Below are 13453 nucleotides of genomic sequence, written 5' to 3' on the forward strand. Positions count from 1 at the left end.
AATGTTTTTTTAACATGCATAAATAAGTGGAATAATTGAAATGTGCGTTTGAAAAGCCGTCAGAAAAGAGTTTGAGTATTTTCTCGGTGTGACGTGCGCGAAGAAACATCTATAATTCTCAGATTTTTCTTCAATTAATGGTTTGAGTATTATACTCGTAATTAACTGAGTTGTAAAAGCAAAACGGTAAGTAAACAAGGGAAGGGGGAGTGGTCAGCTCATCCTGGAAAAGAAAACGCGTTATTTTAAAGGTGTGATCATATTATATTACAAGTCATATTTTATGTATTTAATTTTATTTTCTGTTCAAGTAAATATTTAATAACAGGATTTAATTTGGGGTGAAATTTGTGGGAGTTTTAAAAATAATGCAGAATTTAAATATTATTTTTTATCATTGTTCATGCAATTTAATATTTTTCAAAACGTAAGTAGTATTTCTAACATGGAAAATTGAGAATTATACCTGTATATATTTAGAATAACTAAAATATAATCAATTAATGGTTTGAGTATTTATTTATTTATTTTCACAATACCTTTATTGCTAGCATTCATTAATGACAGCATGTAATTACATAATGCATTTCTCATTTAACTCATTTTAATGGAATCAGTCCCTTTGTACATATATTTTCCCTCTTCATATCCTGATAATCATTAGAATTGATACAATTATCAGCACTTGCAGCCGTTTCCTTGGATATGTTTTAAACATGCACAGCAAACTTTTATCTAACTTTGAGCAAAGTATAATTAAATAAATGATAGTATATATGTTAAAAGAATATTTACCTGTGAAATGTAATACCGGATCCTGCTATTCTTCTATTTGTACAGCCGAAAGCGACGCAGGAATTTACCATTTTGGCAGGAATAAAAATTGCTTCTCGGAACAATATTGCAGCCGTCTACAAGATGATAGAAAATGTAGAAATAAAATGAAATGGCGGGAAAAAGTGAAGGAAAAAGCGCGCGAAGAATCCACGGTCTTTAATTTACGAAACTGGATGTGGCTAGGTTCTGCCTCATTGGCTGAAGAGCTCGTCAATCTTTCTAAAGCCACGACTACTAAGGGCATGCTTTCCCCCACTTTTTGGCTTCACTTGGACTGCGCGCAGGGCATCTCCATGTATTCTAACCTCCTTGGTTAGAATAGATGGAGATGGTCACATTCACATCACATCATTCAGCCGCTGAGCCCCTAGGGACAAGGTTGGATTTTTTTCGAGCTCCTCGTTTACGATTTGACATATAATTGCCTTAATTTCTTTTTTAGTTATTAAATTTTAAGTATTTTATTTTAAACTTAAATGCTTCCTTTACGTCACTTCTGACTAATTGCTTATTCCATTGGCCATCTAGAACTTCTAGATCTTCTTTTGACTATTGTAAGTATGTTTTTGGTCATGTTAGGGACTCTCCTTGGCATCACGTAAATAGCGTACTACTTTACTACTATTCTACTAAATTTAGCTGAAAAATGCTCACTAGAAGCGGTGCGCAAAGCACTAAACCAACACGTACACCTGGCTCCCCCTTTTGGCGGCTAGACAGATTAAAAGAACTTGAAAGTAAAAGAGAAACTTATCTAGAAACCAAAAATAACGGTTCCCTTACTCAAGAGGAAAGGAAAAGCTTACTAGAAATTGAAGATGAGATCGAAGTTCATAACACCATCTTAGATACACCTGTATCTGATGAACTTTCTCCCATAAAAAATCGCGAAAATCCGCAAACACCCACTGAAGTACAAATCATACAAAATAATCCAGAAGGTAAAAGAGATACTAATTATGAAACCACTCCAACAAAATACACAAAATTGGAAAGCAATCGATGGAAGACCATACCCAAACAAAAATCTCCGCAGAAAATAACTAGTCAAAATTCAACTGCATTAACTACTGCCAATAAATTTGATGCTCTAAATTCTGATGTTCTACTAAATGTACAAACTGCTAATCAAAAAGATATGATGAATAATACTGAAATTACAACAACTGAAACTGAAACCAATAACAACCAATTCCAACATCCACAAAAATATGCTAACAAAATACCTCCTTTTGTTATCACTGATTCCAATATTAGCTGGAAAGAATTAAGTAAAACACTTGCTGATAAATTCAACATTACAAAAATTGATGGAAAATTAAAAGGAGGAAATCTAATAATTAAGGTCTTTGACTTACAAGAATACCGTAAAATTCAAGAGCATTTCAAAGAAAAGAAAATCACCTATCATTAATATGTTTTACATTCTGAAAAAACTGTCCGTTCCATCATAAAAGATCTTCCTAATGATCTGACTGAACAGGAAATAGAGGAAGATATAAAGGTTCAAGGCATTCCAATCATAAAAGTCAAACATCTAACAAAAATTACCGAAGGAAAATCTAATTATATACCGGTCTACTACATTGAAGCTCCTCGTACTGAGGAAGGCAAAAAACTCATGCACATTGAAAAAATTATCGGTCTCTGGGTAAGAGTTATGAAATATAACTCCAAACCAGGGCCAACTCAATGCTATAATTGCCAGCGCTGTAACCACACGCAGCGAGCGTATCACAATGAACCTCGCTGTGTACGCTGTGCACAAAATCATAGATCTCATCTCTGTCCTTTTAAGGGCACTCAAAATTATGATGCTGTATGTGCCCTTTGTCATGGACCGCATCCAGCATCTTCCATAACTTGCCCCAGAAGACCAGGAAATAATCAACAAAATAGCACTAATACTGCAAATCCTATCACTATCAACTATTCTGCTATGAAAAATATTGAGGAAAATCCTATTCGTTCAAATAACCAGGTCAATGCACCTCAAACAGAAAATAAACCACGTGATTCAAGGGACCAATCAGTAAATATCAATACATATTCATCTGCTCTAAAGAAAACCACTAAACAGCAGCAAAATAAGCAGAATGATAATCCTACTCCTAAAAATAATGAATGCAATAGACCAACAGGCACCCGTGAACGTACCGAAGAAAATATTAATCAATTTATAATGTTTATGTCGTCAATTTACGAACTATATGATGATTTTTGCAAAGCATCTAATACTACTGAAAAAATGATGGTTGCTTTCGAAGCATTAAAGATTTATGACTCTATCAATCAAGATTAATAACAGCAATAGACTCAATTACTCTAAAATAGCATTTTACAACTGCAATGGTATTATTAGGCAACATCTACAAGTAAATCAATTCATCAATAATAAAAACCTGGACTTCATGTTATTAAATGAAACTCACTTAAAGCCAAATAAAAAATTTAAAATAGCAAACTACACTATTTATAGAAAAGACAGACTTCATAATATTGGTGGAGGAACTGCTATAATTGCCAAAAATTCCATAAAACATACTGAATTCCTCCTGCCTGATTTCAATAGCATTGAAGCATGTGCATGCCTTGCCTACAGCAATAATCATACACCCTATCTAATAGTTTCTGTTTACAAACCCCCTATGAAAATACTCAACACTTCTGAAATTGAATATATTTGTAACCTTGGATATCCTACAATCATTGCAGGTGATCTTAATTGTAAGCATCCTGCTTGGAACTCTAAATTCACAAATAGCAATGGTATCAGACTTTTAATTCTCATGCAAAATTCCACTATCAATATCCTGGCTACTACAGATCCTACCCATATTAGTTCTCATCATAACCACACCCCAGATGTTCTGGACATCCTCATTACCTGCAATATTCCGCAAATTCCTGAACTTATCAACTTAAAAGAGCTTGACTCTGATCATAATCCAATCATGTTCACACTCTATAATTTTATTCACTATATGCCGCCAAACCCCACCAAAGTCAGTTGGGTGGACTTTAAATATATCCTCAATAATAATATTAATGCTACTACTAGAATGACCACCAACAAATTAATAGAAGAAGCTACTGAAAAACTTAATAATAAAATTATAGAAGCCATCAACCGGCATACGGACCTTCTCTTCGCCATACAACGCCTACAACGCTCCGACAACCCCGCCAAAGACTTGATGATCAAGCAGATGAGGGTGAGAAAATTTTATTTTCACTACACACTCTTTGCACGAACCTAGGAGTTAACCTCTTTACCCTCCCTGCCACAGAAGACGAATTCTTTAAGGAATGCTAAACCAAATCCTCCAAACCTAATGTTTCGGAAACTATCAGTCAAAATTCTAAAAATAACACCACTACTGAACAACCTAAAATTACCCCTGAACCTTCCAAATCTGACAAAAAACGCACTCGCCCTACTGATGCTGAAGGGTTTGTTATTCCACCAAAACATCTAATTGCCAAAAAATCACAGACTAAAAATATCTCTTCCGAAAACAATCCAAACATTAATACCACAAATTCTTTTAATGCTATACAGACAAACACTGATAGTCATGAACAAAATACTCAGCAGCCGACAGACACCCAAAAACCAAAAGTACAGGCACCACCACCAATTTTTATCAAGCCTCGTGCTGATTGGTTCTTCCTCTTAAATCAACTAAAACGACACGCACCGACAGTCCAATCAAAACAGGATCAATCAAGGATCAAGGAAGTGCAATTTACGGAGTTCATAGGCAATTACGCCTTTACCTCCACATCTTCAAAGGAAATTTAATCGTCCGAAAGAGGGTATTGTCAAATAAGGTCAAAATTTTGATAAGCCGAATGACTTGGAGTAAGTGCCTTCACACTGAGTCAAAAAAAAGGCAAAAAACTCAGAAGGTCTTAATTTTGCGCCGAAAAAAGTGCCAGAATAATTTTGATAGGGGCAGCCAGAAAATTTTGACTAGAAAAATAAAAGGTGAAGTTTCCTTGAACCTTGATAATCATTTTCTTTGCATACGTCAGATGAAGGACGCGCAGGGGAATTCCAATGCGCGCTCTTCGAGGTGGGGGGGAGGGGGGAACCTGTTTACAGGTCGAAAAAGTGGTTCTGTCAGTGATCAGCTGGGAGGGAGAAGTTTCATTTTTGAACGCTATTCATTGCGGTTTTTAAAAGCCAAAAAGGACGCTGTTAAGCGCCTAAGAAAGTTCCTTCTTAGAGGAAGAGAGAAGTTAGAGTTTAAAGAATATTTTTCAGTTTTAAAGAGAATTTTTCAGTTTTATTGTAGTTGAAAGATTAGAGTGTGTTACATCAGTCCTAATTGACTGTGATGTTTCTTGTTAAAGAAACGTTAAAGAGGTTCCTCGAGTTAATGCCGTGTGCATTAAAGAACTTTAGAGGCGGGGGGGTTAAGGAACGAGAGGTAGTTATTCACGTGGTTATCAGTGTGCTCATATCTAGCCCGTTTAAATGGCAGAGCCGAGTATTCCCTATTAAGTACCGCTCTGGGTCTTTTACGGGAAGAAGCAACTGCAGGATCGTATACGGGTAACATATGAAGCACAGGATTAGCGACACGTTGAATATTTTTGAAAAATTTTTCCGAAAGTCGCTGTATATAGCGATTAATGGGCATAATTTTGAGGTCGTTATGAATCTCTTCGTTCCGTACATACCACGGAGCTTTTAGAATTTGCCGAAGCATTTTAGATTGAAAAATTTGGACATGTTTTCTGTTAGTCAGTGCGCATGGGCCCCATACGGGACACGCATACGTAAGAACCGGCCTAGTCATTGATTTGTAGAGCAAGATTTTGTTATCAGTTGACAGGTCGCTATGACTAGCTAAGAGGGGGCGTAGGGCGTTTTTGACAGCTGTCGCACCCGCTATGATTTTGCGGATGTGAGGCTGCCAAGTTAATTTTGAGTCTAGTAAAACACCTAGATATTTGTAAGAAGAGACCCAGGGAATGGGTTCACCGAAGAGCATTAAGTTGGGTAAATTTGGGATATTTCTTCGGATGAACATGGTGGCAGCACATTTTGCGACATTAATTTTGATTTTATACAGACCGAGCCAGAGTTCTAAGGTCAAAAGGTAACTCTGCAATTGTGAGATTACCTGGAGGGTATTGGAGTGTTGAGAAATGATGGCTGTATCGTCTGCATATAATGCAAGATCGATATTTGGGGCCTTAGGAATATCATTTAAATAAAGGTTAAAGATTGCGGGGGCGAGGAGACTTCCTTGAGCCACCCCAGCATAGATTGGGCGGGGAGAGGAGAATTCGTGGTTAACTCGCACGCGGAAACTGCGTCCGGTCAAGTACGAGTTAATAATTTTAATGAGATGAGCCGAAAAACCAAGCCGCATGAGCTTGTATATAATCCCGTCATGCCAAGTCCTGTCAAAGGCTTTGGCAACGTCTAGATAGACAATTCCAGTTCTCTCTCGCTTACGAAAGCCTTCATGAATGAATTCCACTACACGGAGTAACTGGTGTACCGTGGAGTGTTTAGGTCGGAAGCCGAATTGTTCCAGGATTAATAGATTTTGATCCCGACAGAATTCATTCAGGCGATTAAGTAAGACAAATTCATAGATCTTAGAGAGAGAAGATAACAGACTGATGGGTCTGTAATTGACGTGCAGGTTTAAATTTTGTCCCGGTTTTATAATGGGAACGACTGCTGCAATTTTCCAGCAGTCGGGGAAATAGCTTCTCCTGAGCATTAAATTTATGAGTACCGTGATCCATACGATAAACATAGGGGGGAAGTTTTTGATCATGCGATTCGAAATAGAATCTATGCCAGGTGCCTTGTCAGGTTTCAGTTTGTCAATGAAAACCATGACTTCAGAAGGGTCCGTCGGCCTGAGTTCAGATGTGGTAGGTTGTGTTAGAAAATCTTTAACCCGTGCTTGTATGCGCCCCTGTGTAACCGGACGGTTACAGTAGGAGTCGTGGTTTGTTGTGAATTGAGTTGCAAGGCTGTCAGCTATGACATTTGCCTTTTCTGAGTCAGTGTAGGCCATCTGCGCGCCATCGGCCGTTTGAAGGGGCGGAATGTGTGTTTTATGTTTGCGTAATCGGGCGGCTGCGCGCCAAATCGATTTGTCTTCAGTCGTTAGGGACTCAATGAATGTTTTCCACTCCGCTTGTTTTAATAAGCGGGTTTCGGTCCTTATCTCGTTCTGTATCTTGCGAAATTGGGCACGGATATTGGGATCTCGTGACCTTTGCCAAATTCTTCGCAAGTAATTTCGCTGCTTAATTTTGAATTTAGTCTCAGGTGGGAGCCTAGCACCTGGATGTTTACGTGGATGTTACGTGAAGCCGCAGCTCTCGCTTCTTTCAGTAAAGACTCCAAACTTTTGATATGCCTGTCAAAGTCCGAATTGCTGGAAATTTTGATGGGAGGGAGTGAAGTTTTTTCCAAAATAAATCTAAAGTCGTCCCAATTTGTTGAGACTTGCTCCTCTAATTTTGAGTATCGATTTTGAATATCTAGGGATATCAAAACGGGGTAGTGATCAGAGTCCAATTCCTGAATCACTTTTATCTCATGCCGAAAGAATATGTTATAAAAGGCAGCCAGATCAAGAACTGCAGGGGACCCTCTATGAGGGTAAAAAGTCGGGAGGGTAGGAGCTATGATCTGTACATGGTTACTCTGGCACCATGAATTTAGACTAATACCATGCCTGTTCCTGTTAGAACAAAACCATGCGGTATGGCGTGAATTTAGATCACCAGCAATTATTAGGTGATTTGAAATATTCAAAATTTTATCAAAATCACTGACAGGAAAAGCTGGCCTTCCACGTGCTGTAGACAGTGGAGGTAAATAAGCTGAGACTATTGTCAGCGGGGAGGAATTTTGAAGGAAAATTTTGATGATTGTCGCTTCCAAAAAATTTAAATCAGGGGGCGGTATCATGTGGTGCTTTAACGAACGCTTCACATAGATACAAGTGCCGCCACAGGGATTTCTGCCCTGTGACACCCTGTCAGTACAATGTCATAATTCCCAATTTTGGGAGTATTCCCTGGGGTAAGGTGAGTCTCTTGGACTAAAAACACGTCAATATCGTGCTCTACTACAAAATCACGAACTTCGTGAATTTTTGGAGTTAAACCATTGGCGTTCCATGTGCAAATTGTCAGTTCTCTGATGGTGTTTGAACTGTTATTTATACAATTGAATTTTATGCCGTTGTTAAAGGTTCATCACTGAAAAACAGAAGACATGGGTCTAAAAAAGCCGAATTAGGTTGAAAGCTCAACATAGCTTTCATAAATATAAAATGCCCTCATTAAAGCATCTGCTTGCCTGAGTTTAGGCATTGCTTTTTTGAAGGCAAGGAGCAGAATATGCTTGTCTACCGCTGGGTCGCGGGAGATTTCAATTAAGCATTTTAGTGTAGATGAGAAGACATCGTCTGAATCATTGCTACACTCTGCTGTGGCTGACACTGCAGGGGCTTCTGCAACCGGCAGTCTTGGATTCGTGGATTTGGATCCGTGCTCAGTGGTGTTCTTCACCATCTGTGCATAAGATGGTGAACTGACGTTGCTCGGGGGAGCAGGCATGGGACGCCTTGTCTCAGCATTTGCTGGGGGCTTAGAAGAACCCTGAGGGGGGCTGTTTGAGCAGCTGCCCTAGTCCTAGGCGCGGAATTTTTACCGCGAGCCCGTTTGTTGCCTGGGTATAGGGGACAAGATTTGTACGAAGCTGGGTGATCTCCACCGCAGTTGCAGCAAGTGGCTGGTACATCTAATCCTTTGGTACACTCACGTGCCCAATGGGGTCCAGAGCATCTGACACAACGGATTGGAAGGGTGCAGAGTTCCGAAGAATGGAAAAAGCCCTGGCACCGAAAGCACTGAGTAGGGCCCTTGCGGCCGCGGTAACGCTGATCTCTGTGCCCCACATGTCAGTGACGGCAAACAGATGATCGAGGAAGGGGTGAGGGATAACTTGTAAATATACAAGTGGCATTGGATGTCTGGAGCCAGGCTGAGTAAGCCGAACGATGCGATGCACTTTAAATCCCATCGCCTCAACTTCCTCTTTGATATCCCCGATTTCAGTTTCAACAGGGAGGCCTCTGATAACAATTTTGACTGTTCGGTCCTGCTTTAAGTCGAAAGTTTTGAACTGGATGCCGGCTTGCTTCATCCAGCGGGTAACCTCCCTGAACTCCAGCTCTGTCTGAACAAAAATTTTGAGATAAGGTCCAGTCAGGATGCTCCGTAAGTTTGGGGCAATTTCTCTCATGAAAGACACCTGCGTCTTCCAGTTTTTGCTGCTTTTGAGATGTATTGCCGGAATCTCAGACTGCGGTGGGGGGGGACGTTCCGTGCCTGCTCGGAATTAACTCCCTCACTATTACTTGCAGTAACAATTTCTGCTTCGTTAGAATGCTCATTGATTAATGAAGTTTTGATTTTTTCATATTTGTTGGTATTCCTCTCCTTTTTTGGAGTAGCATTTTTTCCGGTGGCTGTTAATTTAGAATTTTGAATAGAACTATTTGTATCTTTAGCGTTCAAAGCCAAATCATCTATTGTAAGATCCACAATAGGCGCCTTCCCTTGCTTTCGAGCCGCGGGGATGATAAACCCGTCTGAGTCTATTGTCTGAGTCTTTCGCTTCCGCGATGACGTCGACTGGACTGGTTTCCCCCGCACCTCGTGCGTGGGAATAGATGCCTCGTGCTTACAAGGATCTTCTGCGGATTGAGCGGCGGCCATCTTGGCTAAGCGCTCGCTCTCCAATATATTTAAAAATTCCTCTCTGGTTGAGGGAAGATGAAAAATTGGTACATCTAGAGCGTTAGCAATATCATTAATCTTGTGAAAAAGTGACTTACCCGCCCGGTCGAGCTGGTCGTATCCATTTTGATCCAGTGGCGTTGGCGTCTTCTTCATGAAATTCTTCTGACGCTGTATGGCCTCAAATTGTTGTTTCAGGTCATAAAACTTGATCACCAGGTCCATGCGTTCGTCATCTGGCGACACTGATTGCACAGGGGGAGCTGGATCCCTGATTTCACTCATATCTTGGTCAACAATAACATTATTTTCGCAAAAATTCGGAGAATTGCCCTGCGTTGGCGGGAGCCCAATCAAAACAGGACATTGACTTTCTAAAATTAAACACATTAAATGAAACAGACTACAGGACTGTCGTTAGATTCTTAACGGACAACAATATTGAATTTAAATCACACACTCTTAAATCTGACAGACCACTAAAAATAGTTATTAGGGGATTACCCTCAAACACACCACTCAGTGTTGTGCAGACTGCGGTGGAAGTTCTCGGTTTTAAAATTCACAAAATATCCCAACTAAAACGATGGAAAACTAAGATGCCGATGCCCCTGTTCTATCTTCAAATCTACAATAGTTTAAAGGCAACAGAAATCTATAATATCACCGAGCTACTGGGGACCGAAGTTGCTATGGAGCACTTCAAAGGCCAGAAAGGCCCTTCACAGTGCTGGCGCTGTCAAGGGTTCTTTCATTCATCCGAGGTTTGCACACTCCCAAGACGCTGTGTTAAATGTGCTGGACCACATCAAGCCAAGGATTGCCCAAAACCGTTTGAAGAACCAAACAAGTGCGCCAACTGCTCCGGGAACCACGCCGCTAACTGGCGCTCATGCCCAAGATTTCCAGGATCCAAGAACAGACAAAACCCAAAACCGAGCACCAAACCCAGCCTGACCACTGAAAAAACCAACACAAACAATATTAATCTAAAAAACAACACACAATTTCCAACACTGTCGGCTGCACCCACACCCAGTGCAAATAATATTCGACCTGGAGTTTCATTCTCCGCAGCACTTACGGCTATGCAACAAGCTGCACCCCAAATTCTTCCAAATTTATCGGTCCCCTTAGGAGCTAATTCGATGCTAAATTGCACCGAAATCCTATTGGCAATTATTCAAATTTCAAACCAGCCTGGTATTGACCAGAGCAGACTTCTTTTGGCATTCAAAAACGCCTTACCGCAGCTCAGAGTGGCTCCATCTGGTGCTGACGCGGCATACTACATCTTTGAGAGTTATATTACTCTCCAATTCTCTGATATCCCCAGACAGTAAAATTCAATACTTTGAAAGGATTGAAAAACTTAAAACTATGCACCTGGAATGCCAATGGCATTCTATCCAAATTCCATGAGTTTAGAGACTATGTGGAAGAGAAAGATTTTGACATTATTTTCGTCCAAGAGACCAAACTCCAGCCAGGGAGAGCTCCCAAGCTTGCAAATTATGCATTATATAAAAATGACAGACAAGCTTCCAATACTCGTGATGTTTATCATGGTGGCACTTGTGTCTATATTAAAAATTCAATACCACACAAAAGAATTGACACTCCGAGTATGAGTAAACTCGAGGCAACAATCATTGAAATTTTCATTCAAAATTCGCCCTCCCTTGTAATGATCTCTGCCTATCTTCCACCAGGTGGAAATTTACCTGTGGTTGATTTTAACAAATTGCTCACCTTATCCAACAATCTAATCATAGCTGGTGATTTAAATTGTCACCATCAGCATTGGCGTTGTCATAGATCAAACCCTGCTGGTCGTGGCCTTCTAAAATGGGCTCAGTGCGCCCAAATTAAAATTATTGCGCCGGATTCCCCTACTAGATATGGTTCACGAGGTGCCCCTTCATTCATTGATTTGGCACTCTTTCGAAACATCCCTTTTGGATATCACGTGACTGTTGAAAACTGTTTATCTTCAGATCACAACCCCGTAATCATAGACCTTAACTGTACTATTTTTAATCAAAATTCTCCGGCACTCGTCTCTACAAACTGGGACAATTTTCGTTTCAAACTTAAAAGTAAAAATTTGCCCTCCCTTGAAATTAAATCCAGCCATGATATAGACTCGGCAGTTGATCACTTAACGACCATTTTAACAGATACTTATAAGGAAGTATCAAAACCCACCCTCAGACCCAATTTTCGTAAATTACCTCAAGAAATTAAACTCAAAATTAAAGAAAAGAATAAAGTACGGAGACTTTGGCAAAGAAATAGAAATCCTGGATTAGAAATTCAACTCCGTGCTCTCCAAAATGAGATCAAGGCATCATGTGACCATTTCTTCCAATCACAATACACGAATTACATTCAGTCCCTAACGACCAATGATAACAGTCTTTGGCGCGCATCAGCCCGCCTACGCAAACACAAATCTAACATTCCGTCCTTAGCTACGGACGCAGCGGTGGCTCACACAGACGCTGAGAAATCCGAATTAATTGCGGATTCTCTTCAAACTCAATTTACACCACATAATGAAGGAATTTTTGCGAACAGCGCAAGTTCTTTCCCACAAGATGTTGAACGTTTCCTCTCCTCGCCTTTCGCGAGAGAAATACACTATACATCCATGAGCGAGGTAAGTGAATACATTACCAAGCTCAAACCCAAAAAAGCCCCTGGTATGGACTCTATTTCTAATCGTATGATTAAAAATTTACCCACCAATTATCTATTTTTCTTAGTAATGCTTATAAATTTTATGATACAGCATTGCTATTTTCCTCAAAGCTGGAAACAAGCACTTATTGTGCCTATTCCAAAACCAGGCCAAAGCCTTTCTAACCCTCAAAATTATAGACCTATCAGCCTCCTATCCTCGTTATCTAAGATATACGAGTTTGTGTTACTTAAACGCCTGAATGATTTTCTCCGAAATCACAACGTTCTGATTGATGAACAATTTGGATTTCGAGCAAAACACTGCACCACGCACCAGCTGCTGAGGACAGTGGAGTTCATTCACGAAGGGTTTCGTAACAAAATGCTTACTGGTGCTTTATTTCTTGACATAGCCAAAGCATTTGATAGGACTTGGCATATAGGAATTATTATCAAGCTCATACGACTTGACGTTTCGGCTCATTTAATTCATATAATTAATTCGTACCTCACTAATAGATCTTTTTCTGTATCATCCATGAACCGGCAGGTTCCTTTTGAAGGGCGCCTGGACTGAAGTGTCCTATCCCTATCGACGTCTTTCTTTGCTTTTCGATCCTTAGTGCTGTTAGTTTTTGTATGGCATATCTTTTCAGCAGGATACGTTTGTAGGTGTGTCGATGGTATGGCATAATCGAAAAGTAGGATGATAAAAAGCGACTGCAATTAGAAGCCGGAGGGTAAGTCCGCGGAGGCAGCTTTTCACGGTCGGCGTGCAGTAAGGCAGAGCTTCCTTCCTTGGTGAAGTCTTGACTGTGACTGAAGTAGTCGTGCTCAGGCGGGGCCCAAGAGCGATGCGCAGTGCAGGGAGAAAGTTATGCCACATACGCATGACGTCATGTGGGTGACAGCGTTAGTTCTTGGCGTTTGTTTACTTTCGTTGCATCAACAGTTTGATTTGATTTGTGTTGTTAATTTGCTATTATACCTAAGCGGAAGTGGCAAATTGTGCTATAGCGTTGTGTCAGAATTATACACGTTAATACGTTTTTTGGCGGAAAACACTCTTTACAACCAGATAAAATAACTATTTTTTTAATGAATTTATGTAGTTTTCATACATAACTGTGATGTAATT

This window comes from Stegodyphus dumicola, chromosome 11 (genome assembly GCF_044657685.1).
Source record: "Stegodyphus dumicola isolate Sdum_Otavi_A_Nest chromosome 11, ASM4465768v1".
In the NCBI taxonomy this organism is placed as follows: domain Eukaryota; kingdom Metazoa; phylum Arthropoda; class Arachnida; order Araneae; family Eresidae; genus Stegodyphus; species Stegodyphus dumicola.